Below are 11,253 nucleotides of genomic sequence, written 5' to 3'. Positions count from 1 at the left end.
TTCGCGAGGTCAGAGCTAAACATGGACCATGCCTGGGGATCATTCACAGTGGTTTTCTCACTTTTGTTCCTAATAACATTTTCCCTTTTGAGTAAAGGGTGTTTTATGTCTAGATGGGTTATAGAGATTGATGTTTAGTTTCTTAGCTATATAAACTTTACAATGCTTCAATGGCATTTCATTTGTAGTTTGAAAATCTGTAATAACTTTTGGTTTTCAAAGATTTCCTAAAGTCTACACGCAAAATATTCCATTCCTTTTCCTTCAACTCTGAATGGTTAGTCCCCATGATTGAGAAGGGAGGGAACATTTTCCTTTCCTTGTAGGTCTTTTCCTTCCTCATGTGGTTGAGATCATGCTGCGGACACGGAAGGAAACAGACACACCCTACCCTCCACAAGCCCATAGCCTAGTCAGGGAGACACCCCAGCCATGAAGCTCCTTCAGGGTGAAGAGCACCAGGTGAAGCGGGGGCCGGAGAAGAGTGACCTGGGCTGCAGGTCAGCGCTGGGTAGGGGAGGAAGCAGCTCTTTCTCCAGGCCAGTGTGCTGAGCCCTGTAGTGTGAGGAGGGGTCTTAGGGACTTAGGGACAAGGGCAGGAGGGTAGCCTCTGCAAAGGCCCGGGGATGACTGAGGGTGGCTCGCTGGAGTGATGTGCTAGTCTGAAGGTGTGACTGGGGCCAGGTTGGGAGAGCTCGAGTCCCAGGACAGAAGCTGAGCCTGTGTTCTGAAGGTCGCAGGTGCTGTGGAATAGTTCTGAGCCCCCTTGCTGTGCCACAGCCTTCAAACCCTGACTATGCTCCTGACCTGGGAGTGGGCTCAACTGAACTTTGCCTCCTCACCAGCCTTGCTGCCTCCAGCCTCCCCCACCCATGACCCTCCATTCTGACTCCCAGAGGGATCCAAGGGAAAGCCACCTCTGGCCTCCGCCACCCACCCGGTGGCCCTGAGACCTTTGGAGGGAAGCCCTTCTCCTTGTCCACCAGGGCTCACCTGGGCAGCCTGTTCTCCCCACAGCCCTGCCTTACAGACCACCCAGTGTGCCCATGTTGGCCATATTTCCTGCACACAGTCCCCTATGCCCGGAATCTGCCCCTTACTCTCCTGCACCAGGTGACCTGTCCTTCCAGTCCCAACTGAGATATCCAGCACCCTGGGGAGCATCCCTGAGACCCAGACACAGAGGAGCCCCTTCTGTCCTAGATCCCAGAACTGTTTGTGCTTTCCTGCTGTCACAATGCAGAAACCCCTACCCCCCCGCCACACACACACACATGCACGCACACACATGCATACACACATACACATGCACATGAACACACACCCACACGCACATGTACTCACACACACACACTTGCCACTGTCTACGCACATGGATAGCTGCCTGCTGGACTGCCTCTCCCCAACCCCAGCCTCTCTCAGGGGCCCCAGGCAGAGGCGCTGCTGTTAATAGTATAGGTGCACTAGACTGCCCACGCCTTTAATCCCAGCGCTTTGGGAGGCCAAGGCAGGCAGATCACCTGAGGTCAGGAGTTCAATACCAGCCTGGCCAACACGGTGAAACCCTGTCTCTACAAAAATACAAAACTTAGCCAGGCATGATGTCAGGTGCCTATAATTCCAGCTACTTGGGGGGTCTGAGGCGGGAGAATCATTTGAACCCGGGAGGCGGAGGTTACAGTGAGCCAAGATCGCCCCATTGTACTCCAGCCTAGAAGACAGTGAGACTCTGTCTCAAAAAAAAAAAAAAAAAAAAGTATAGGTGCATTGGAGGTGGGATGAATTGGAGGTGGGGATGGGAAGGGCTCCCCAGGAATAACCCTGCCTAGATGACAGCCACCCCATGGTGGACTCAGCCACCAGGAAACTTAAGTCTTGAATATGGTGGAGGCAGCAGGTACAGGCTGGAAGAGGAAAGTGAGATTAGATTCCCAGGGTCCCTAAATGTCAGGATGAGGAGGTCCTAATGCCTCGTGGGAGCAAGCTTTGGAAGAGGCTGGGGCTGCATGGGGGCAGCAGTAGGGAGGCTGGCCTGGAGGGAGGTGGCACTGAAGGGACACACCTGTGCCTGTCCCCAATGGCTCAGTCCTCGCTGACACCAGGAATCCCTTAGTTGGGAGTGGGGGGCGTCATGGCCTCCTGCCTGGTGCCTGAACACCCCAACGGGTTCCCCTAGGACTTTGTACTTCCTTCCTCTGCCCTGACGCCACACCCCCCGCCACCGCCCACCTGATTGCGGAGGCATTCAAGCTTCCTCCCCTTGTGGTCTCTGCTCCCCTGAGAGCTGCTCTCCCTTGCAGACGCCCTCCTTATCCTTGTCACCCACACTGCACACCTTCCCATCACTGACTCAGTCTTGCTCTTCCATCCGTGCATTGGAGTCACCTCTCCCTACAGGCAGCTGCTGCACCCTGAGTGCCTGGCACACCTGTGGCCCCAAGGAGGTGCTCAAATATACAACTCTCTGGATGCCTCAGATCTGGGTGGCTCCCTTGTGTGACATATGGAGGGAAGCAGAGCTCAGTGGGTCATGTGCCACCCTAGGCGATGAGGGCTGTCCCTGTCCTCTCATGAGCCAGCCGTGGCCCCTCTTCCAAGGTACCCTCCCCAAACTGCCCAGACTGGCCAGCAGCCTTCCCATCCACCCTGAGGTGGTGTCTGCCACACGCTCCGAATCTGGCCCTTTACTGTAAGGCCCTGAAGGGCAGGGCGTGCGTGTGAGTCACACACCGCTGGGGACTGGTGGGGTGGGGTGATGTCTAAGACAGACTATTGCCAACCCCCTCGTTGGTCTGGAGTGGAGGAGCCAGCAACTCGCTCCATCTTTGGGGACTGAAGGGAGGCCTCAAAGGGGCTGTGGCCATTCCACTGGGCTCAGGAGCACCAGGGGCTTATTGGGGCTTGTGACTAGGAGCAAGGCCAGGCTCTGGGGCTTTTAGGCCTGCTCTTCTGGAGGGGCAGCCTGCAGGCTGGCCTGATGTTGGCTCTTGGGTGGCCAAGATGGCCTGCAGGTGGCCTCCTACATCTGATGGCCTTGCCCTTGCCCTTCAGCACGACCCTCTGGTGCCGGTGTCAGCCTCTACAGAGCTCATCCTGGTGGAGGACGTGAGAGTGAGCCCAGAAGAGGTGACCATCTACAACCCCCCTGGCGTTCAGACCCAGCCCTTGCCCTGTCACCCCCTGCCTGGGTGAGGCCCACCGGGGGACCCCTCACCCTCTGGCATGCTGCCTGCCCTCCCCTAATCTGCCTCCTGCAGGTGGAGCTCCAAGACAGGAAAGACTTGGGCTACTTCTTCCTCAACACCAGTGCCACGGATGACACCAAGGTGGCCTGCCAGGAGGCCAGGGCCATCGCCATGGTGAGCCTAGGCCATCGGTCCCCCAGGCAGTTTTCATTCCTCATCTAGGCTACATGTGGTTAGTAGATTGGTTATTTTTTAAGCTGGCACTTTTTGATGGGATTGTTTGTTTTCTTGCTGATTTGTTTGAGTTCCTTGTAGATTCTGGATATTGGTCCTTTGTCAGAAGTATAGATTGTGAAGATTTTATCCCCTCTGTGGGTTGTCTGTTTACTCTGCGAAGATTTTCTGTCACTCTGTGGTTGTCTGTTTACTTTGCTGGCCTGAGGACATGAATAAACATTCTCAAAAGAAGATATACAAATGGCCAACAAACATATGGAAAAACGCTCAACATCAGTAATGATCAGGAAATGCAAATCAAAACCACGATGTGATACCACCTTACTCCTGTAAGAATGGCCATAATCAAAAAATTAAAAAATAGTAGATGTTGGCGTGGATGCGGTGAACAAGGAACACTTTTACATTGTTGGTGGGAATGTAAAGTAGCACAACCTCTATGGAAAACAGTGTGGAGATTCTTTAAAGAACTAAAAGTAGATCTACCATTTGATCCACTCCTGGGTATCTACCCAGAGGAAAAGAAGCCATTATTCGAAAAAGATATTTGCACATGAATGTTCATAGCAGCACAATTTGCAATTGCAAAAATATGGAACCAACCCAAATGCCCAGTCAACAAGTGGATAAAGAAAATGTGATATATATATATTGTTCATTATATATATATATTATTTGATGATATATATATATTATTTCACTATATTTTATGGCTGAGTAGTATTCCATCTGCATCATCATATGCAAAATGGTGGCTGAGGCCTTGCCATTTTATGAGTAGAACTGTAAGGATATACAGGAAAAAATACTTAAAATAGTACTACTACTTTTTTTCATTTTAATGGAAAAAATTATTTTAAAATTCTTCACACTCAACCCCAGGGAGCAGCTGCCACTGGACCAGCTGTTAAGGGAGTCCTGGGTCAATAGCGACAAGAAGACGTGGTTCTAGCCATACAGAGAGCCACTCCTGGACCTCCCAGGCCCCCCAACAACCCAGCTCATAGTGGCCATGGGATTCAAGGAAGCAATATTAAAAAAAATAAAATAAAATAAAAAATCATCCCATGGCCACCTACCTAATCATGGAGTTCAGAAAAGTGCAGAGGAGAAAGAGTCCAACATCGGAGCACAATCTCTGCCTCCTGGGAGTCCCACCTGTCCTTCCCCATCTGCCACAGTTAAGTCAATCTTCCCTCCCCAACCCAGAAAAGGACTCAAAACCAGCCGACCTTTCCCACTTTCTAAATCGCAGAAGCATGAAAAGGACCATCCTTGGGAGTCAGGGCAGCACCCTACCTGGCCTGGAGATGAAGCCAGCCATTCCCAGCAAAGCCCCCCAGCATACGCCTGTGGCTTCACCCTCCACAGAGCACCAGCAGCTATGGGGGAACCCCCAAGGAGCCTTGTCTCAGGGAACCCACCAGGAAGTCGGCTCACTCCATGTGGAAGACCCAGAAGAGGTGACTTGGTCTGAGGGAACCCTCGAGAAGACAGATGGTGTAACCTCAATCTCTGTGACTAAAAGGAGCCACGGATGCCATTGGCAAAAGATGCTTCAGTTTCATGCTCCAATTATGTTGTTTCTGACTAGCACAAAAAAGTCAAAGGGATAAGGCAGCACTAGTGAACCCAATGGACAGCTGGGCCAAGACAAAAACCAAGTGGTTAGGGCAGTCAAGCTACACTTCCTCTATTTTACTACATTTATTATGTTTTTCTTAATATTATTTCAATTGGCAAATCATGCTTGTATTCATTTATAAGATACAGAGTGAGGATTAGATGGATGTGTGCACCATGGAATGACAAAATCACACTACTTAGCATCTGATCACCTCAGAAAGACAAATTCCACGTGATGTCCCTGAAGTTTCCATCTAAAAATGTTGACCTCATAGAAGTAGCGAGTAGATTGATGGTGAACGGGGGTTGGGGAGCAAGTGTGTGGAGGGGTGGCAGAGGGAAGAAATGGGGGCTTGTTGGTCAAAAGACCACAGTCTCAGTAGGAAAGGAGGAAGGGGTTTTGATATCTAGTGCACAGCAGTTTGACCAGAGTCAATGGGAATGTATTGCATACGGAAAACACCTGAGAGAGTCCATGTCATATCCCTGCATTCAGAATGGAGAAAATAAAGGCTCCGAGGTTCAAGAACATTTAAAACCTTGTAACAGGTTGACCACGTGTAGATTGCAACAGCTGTGGGTGAGAGCTGGGCAAGATGACAACGCTGTCATGTGCCCAACACACCTGGCCCAGAGGCATTCAGCAGAGGACACAGGTGTCCAAGCTGCTGCCAGGGTCAATGAACAGGATTCAAAAGTCAAGAGGGCATCTGGCAGCCCTGTGGCCTTCAATGGCCTATCCAAAGCTATAGGTGAGCTGAAGGACAGCCTGGAGCCTCCTGAAGAACTGAGGGCCCCTTTGCACCACCTGGCACAGGGTACCATCTCTTCCTCCTGTCTGTCCCCTGCTTCCTCTGTCCTGCCATCTCCCCCTTCCTCCCCACTCAGCTCCCTGCAGTCCTCTCTCCACCTTTCCAAGGTAGACACAACTTGCTGCTCTCCTGAGGTCCCACTAAGGCTGTGGCTTCTGGTTCCCACACCTCTGTGACTTGATTTCCCTGGCCCCCTCCTTCACTTCCTTTCTGTTTGTCCCAGCCCCACCCCCAAATCCCTTTCTGCCAGCTCCCTGTCTGCCATTCCTAATCCCTTCATCCTGATTCCTTTTCTGCTACATTTTCTCTAGCTAAGTCATCTTTTATTTACTTGCTAATAATCTATCCCTCGGTCCCCTGGTTGTCTGTCTTACGCAACGTGGAATGATGAAAACCTAGAAACTAGAATCTAACTCCTGGCCCTAGACAGGACTCAGTTTTTGTGAAAGGGAGGAAAAAAACAAAAACAAAACAAAACACAAAAGCAAACCCCAGCAAACCAACACCTAGTCTAGAGCCTGATACAAGTGTCACTCAAAACATGTTTCCTTTCTTTTTCTTTTCTTTTCTTTTCTTTTCTTTTCTTTTTCCTTCCTTCCTTCCTTCCTTCCTTCCTTCCTTCCTTCCTTCCTTCCTTCCTTCCTTCCTTCCTTCCTTCCTTTTCTTTGAGACACAGTCTCACTCTGTCTCCCAGGCTGGAGTGCAGTAGCGTGATCTCAGCTCACTGCAACCTCCACCTCTTGGGTTAAAGCAATTTCCCAGCTCTTCCTACAGCCATGCGAGTGAGGAGAACCTCACATCTTAAATCTGACTGCTTGAGCTATGCCTCGTTTTGTTTACTTTCAGAAATTAGAAAAAAAATTTCCTCATTACCAAGAAGAGAAGAGCTTTAAGTTAGGAAAAATGTGTACAGTGCCATTGAAACCGAGGCACCCTTTCATTCATATTCACTTTGTACTTATTATTTTATGTAAGCCTTAAGGGTGGACCTGTGGCCAGAGAGATAACTTTTATTCAAGAAATAAGAGTTCCTAGAGGTCAGTAATGGACTAGGCTGCCTCTTTAAGTAGAGAGCTCCCTGTCTCTGGAGGCATTTGAGCAGAAGCTGGGACACTTGTCGGAAAGACTCAAGGTGGGATTCCAGCATGGGTGTCAAGTTTCTCCAGGAGACCTCTGAGCCCCTGTTGAATCTTAAAATGCTGAGATTCTGGGAGTGCCTCTGCAGTTCTGTTTTACAGATGGCCACAGGGGAGCTCGGGCACTCTCCCTCTCTGGATTGTGGACTGGCCCCTGGCCTGGATGAGTGGCACAGAGTGCCCATTGCAGGCAGGACCCAGGATGAGTCTCCACTATGGCAAGCAGCAGCCCACGCAGCAGGCCATGTGAACTGCCCTTGTCCAGAAGTTTCCTTACATGGAGGCGCCCTGCCCACTGGGGTCTCCACTTCCCCTCATTCTGGGCTTGTGCCAAAGACCCTCACAACTCTAAATGGAAATCGGCCGTGGTTCCTCTGGACTCTTCCGAAGCCTGCGGGTAGAATTTTCCAGGGAGCGTTGACGTCAGAGGCAGGTCCTGGTGGCTTCTCACAGGCGGCTGTGTCTGAGGGACGTCTACATGTGGCTATGCCTTTTTCCAGCTGCTGAGGAGCAGCACAGAGACAGACAAGCCCCCGACACTCCCCAGTTAGTTCCTTCCTATTGATACACATTCAGGACGCAAGGATGGCTCACGGGCGTGCGTGGCTTCGGAGCGTCTCTGGGGGGCTCTCCGGGGCTCACGCAGCAGGGATCCTGTGGAGGTTTTTATGTCCACACGATGGTCATGGGCTGTGCAGGGTTGTGATGAATTCTGCTCACCCAGCCTCAAAACACTCTGTAAGGGCCTTTATTTTGTTTTTTGGCTGGTTTGTACATGGAGCTTTATCTGATTTAAACCTAGAGTTTCCTTCTTCTCAGCAATTCTTTACATTTCAATCAAGTCCTCTAGGTGGAACCCATGCAATAACCAGAGCAGGGGAAGGAGCCTAGTAGGCACTTTACACTTTTCATTAACCTATGCACTCAGCGACGCTGGAGAGCCTGTCATGTGCCAGATGCTGTGCTGGGTGCTGTAGATTTGTCAGGGAATGAGGCCGGCGGCCCTCCTCCTATGAGGCGTGGCTTTGTCTCTTCATCTCCTGAGTCCCATGAGGCACAGCCAGTCATGGGGCCCGTGTTTAGGTGAGGACACACGTCCAGGATGAGGGGGAAGTTGGTGGAAGCTACGGGCCTTGAAGTCAGGGGCATCCTCCTTTTCCCTGAGACTGATTTTGTGGACATGATGCATGTCCCCAGCTGTTGCCCTCGGGGAGGTCACAGGGCTGGCCAGGTCCCTGCATGAAGTTTCATCCAGCACCCAATCACAGTGCCTGTGATTTTCACATTAGCTTGGGTCCTCCTCTTCGAGCCGTGAGGGGGAGTAATCAGGGGCACAGACCATGACACTCTTGCATGGCACAGCCTGACCCATTACACAACATTGATGGGTCATTGACATGGGCAGGTTGCAGGAAACAGACATTGATGGGTCCAGTGACATTCAGAAACATCCTCAGGGTCCCTTCTCCCCTGCAGTTGCCACCTGTCAGAAACAAGTCTGAAATGCAATCAGGGCCCCAGGAAGTGGGGGCTGAGATGATGTGGGCAGAGTCTTGGGGCCTGGCAAGCTCCAGGCCACGTGACAGTTTCAGCCCCCATACGCACAGAGCTGCCTCTGGCTGCACTCACAGCATCTTAATGAGCAACGACGCATTTGTCATCTCCCACTCTATGACAGGACTTTCCCCTTGGCTTAGTGTTTCCCGACGTTCTCAGGTGGCACCTTTAACACTCAGAAATTAGAATTCATTCTGGGCATGGGTCACCACCACCTCCTTCCCCTCGCAAATGTTCTCCCATGTGTCAGTCAGGAAGCAGGTGGGTCCAGAACACATGGAGAGGCCAGGTGATATGAGCCGCATATGCAGTGTAGAGTTAGGAGTGGGTGCAGGTCCCCACTCTGCCACCAGCTAGTGACCAAGTGCCCTCAGTTCCCCAAGCCTCCAGAGTTGCCTGGTGAGGACTTCCTTAAAGCATCACTGTGAGGCACTGTGAGGCCCAGTAAGCCACTGTGCACCAGCCCGAGGGGCAGGCCAGGCTCTGTGGGCTCCAGAGATGGTGGCTGGATGCCTATCCCCTGGGAAGTCAAGTCGAAGAGCAATTGATTTCCCCACTGCCATTTTAATGTGTCTTTAAAATGTGCAAAATGGTTCTGAAAGAGAAGAAAATGATGGCCGGGCGCGGTGGCTCAAGCCTGTAATCCCAGCACTTTGGGAGGCCGAGACGGGCGGATCACGAGGTCAGGAGATCGAGACCATCCTGGCTAACACGGTGAAACCCCGTCTCTACTAAAAAATACAAAAAACTAGCCGGGCGAGGTGGCGGTGCCTGTAGTCCCAGCTACTCGGGAGGCTGAGGCAGGAGAATGGCGGGAACCCAGGAGGCGGAGCTTGCAGTGACCTGAGATCCGGCCACTGCACTCCAGCCCGGGCGACAGAGCAAGACTCCGTCTCAAAAAAAAAAAAAGAAAAGAAAATGAGCAAAAACCCTTCCCTGCGTTACCCTGTGTGGGGCTCCTCAGTGGGTGCACCATGGAATTTCTTCACATTGCGAAGGACCTACCCAATCCTGACAGCAGTAACTTTTGCAGGAGTTTGAAGTCGGAGTCTCGAATTGGGTTATCAAAGAAAGTTCTCATTACTCTCCTTAATCTTTCAATGGGTTTTCTTTGGGGGAATTATTCAATTTTTTGCTGGGGCTGGTGAATCAGCCCCAGCAAAACCAGAACTGGTGGCTCCTGGACCCCATTCCTCAGCCCGTATTTGACACTAGGCCCACGTGGTGATGGCTCAAATCACATAGCTACTGTTTTGGAGTATAAGCATGACGTCAACTTTGTGATCTTTATTCATCTACTGTAAGTCATTATATGGAATAACCCAGGCATGCTGCATCTGTATTGATGTACCCTGAATCGGTGGTATGTGCAGCTCAGGTCAGCTTGTTGATCTCCTGTGCCCCCAGCCAGTTATGGGCTTGGGCCTTTCTCAGCTTGTTCTTTGCCTTTGGCCACTCTCCCTCCTCCCCTCCCCGCAATTCCATTTCGGCTCCAAGAGGCATCCAGCTCCATTCCCCTGGGAAGTGGAGAGTTGGAAAGGAGCCTAAGCTGGGAGTTAGAGTATCTGGTTCTATCCCCAGTTCTGCCTTTTCAAAGCCACACCCCTATCCTGTCATCTGGGCCTGTTTCCTCATCTGTATATTGAAGAAGTTGGACTAGAATCAGCATTTGCCAAACAGGTAAGGGTCCATGAGGTTTGCAGGTAATTTTCAGAATTTCCAAGGCTTGACAAAGCTGGTTTTACTCTGTAAAGCCAAGCAGGCTGGAGCACCAGGTTCCATGACCTTATCCAGAATTACTCAGAGCAGTGGCCCTGGAGCTCATCCAATCAAGACATGCATGGGGGGACCAGTCTGGGCCAGATGCTGGCCTGAGTCCTGAGGGTATGTGAGTGCTGGGGACAGCCTGGAGAGGAAGGCCAGATGCACTGCAGGCCCCGTCAACACTGATGGCATGCAGCAGGTCCAGCCCCCGGGAGAGGGGAGCAGAGGCACTGGAAGAGCTGACCTGGATGAGGCAAGATTGTTCTGAGGAAGAACACCGGACCTGGGCCTGAAGGATGACTTGGAGCCAGCAGGTGGAGGCTGGGGAAAGAGCCCCAGGTCTTTAAGGGGGCTTCGAGCTCCAGAGGCAGGCAGACAGCAGGTAGCTGGCTGTGTGAGTGGGAGAGAAGGCCTGTGTAACTGGAGCATAAGCATGGTGGGGGAGTGTGATGTGTGTGGAAACTGGAGAGGAGGCAGGGGCCAGATCACACCAGGGTTTACAGGGCATTCTAAGGCTTTGGGCTCATTCTCAGAGCACTGGGCAGCTGTTGAAGGGTTTTCACCTGGGCGAGAAATTATCCTATTTGGTTTTCTCTTTTGGGTCAGAGACCTGATTTTGTATGTGTGTGTGTATGTTCTTGATATTGAAACTAGCTTTGCAAACTCTGAAGTGCTTACTTTAAAAACCCCTGCTACTCACCCCATGAATATGAGACCACAAATAGCAAGCAACAAAGCCAGGCCCAGATAGAGGAGTGGGGCAGCTGGCTGAACTCGCTCACTAGCTCCATGACCTGTTCCTGCCTGCCCAGCTCCAGTACCACCTGGATGAAATACACGCCTAAGCAATAAGGCAAGTTGTATGCAGTCCATCAAACAGACACGTTACGTGTGTGAATGCCCATCCTGTGCAGCATGAGAGGGTGACTGTGATGC

Source organism: Macaca thibetana, chromosome 2 (genome assembly GCF_024542745.1).
Source record: "Macaca thibetana thibetana isolate TM-01 chromosome 2, ASM2454274v1, whole genome shotgun sequence".
Classification (NCBI taxonomy): domain Eukaryota; kingdom Metazoa; phylum Chordata; class Mammalia; order Primates; family Cercopithecidae; genus Macaca; species Macaca thibetana.
The sequence above is the reverse complement of the archived record's forward strand: the minus strand, read 5'-3'. Positions refer to the sequence as shown.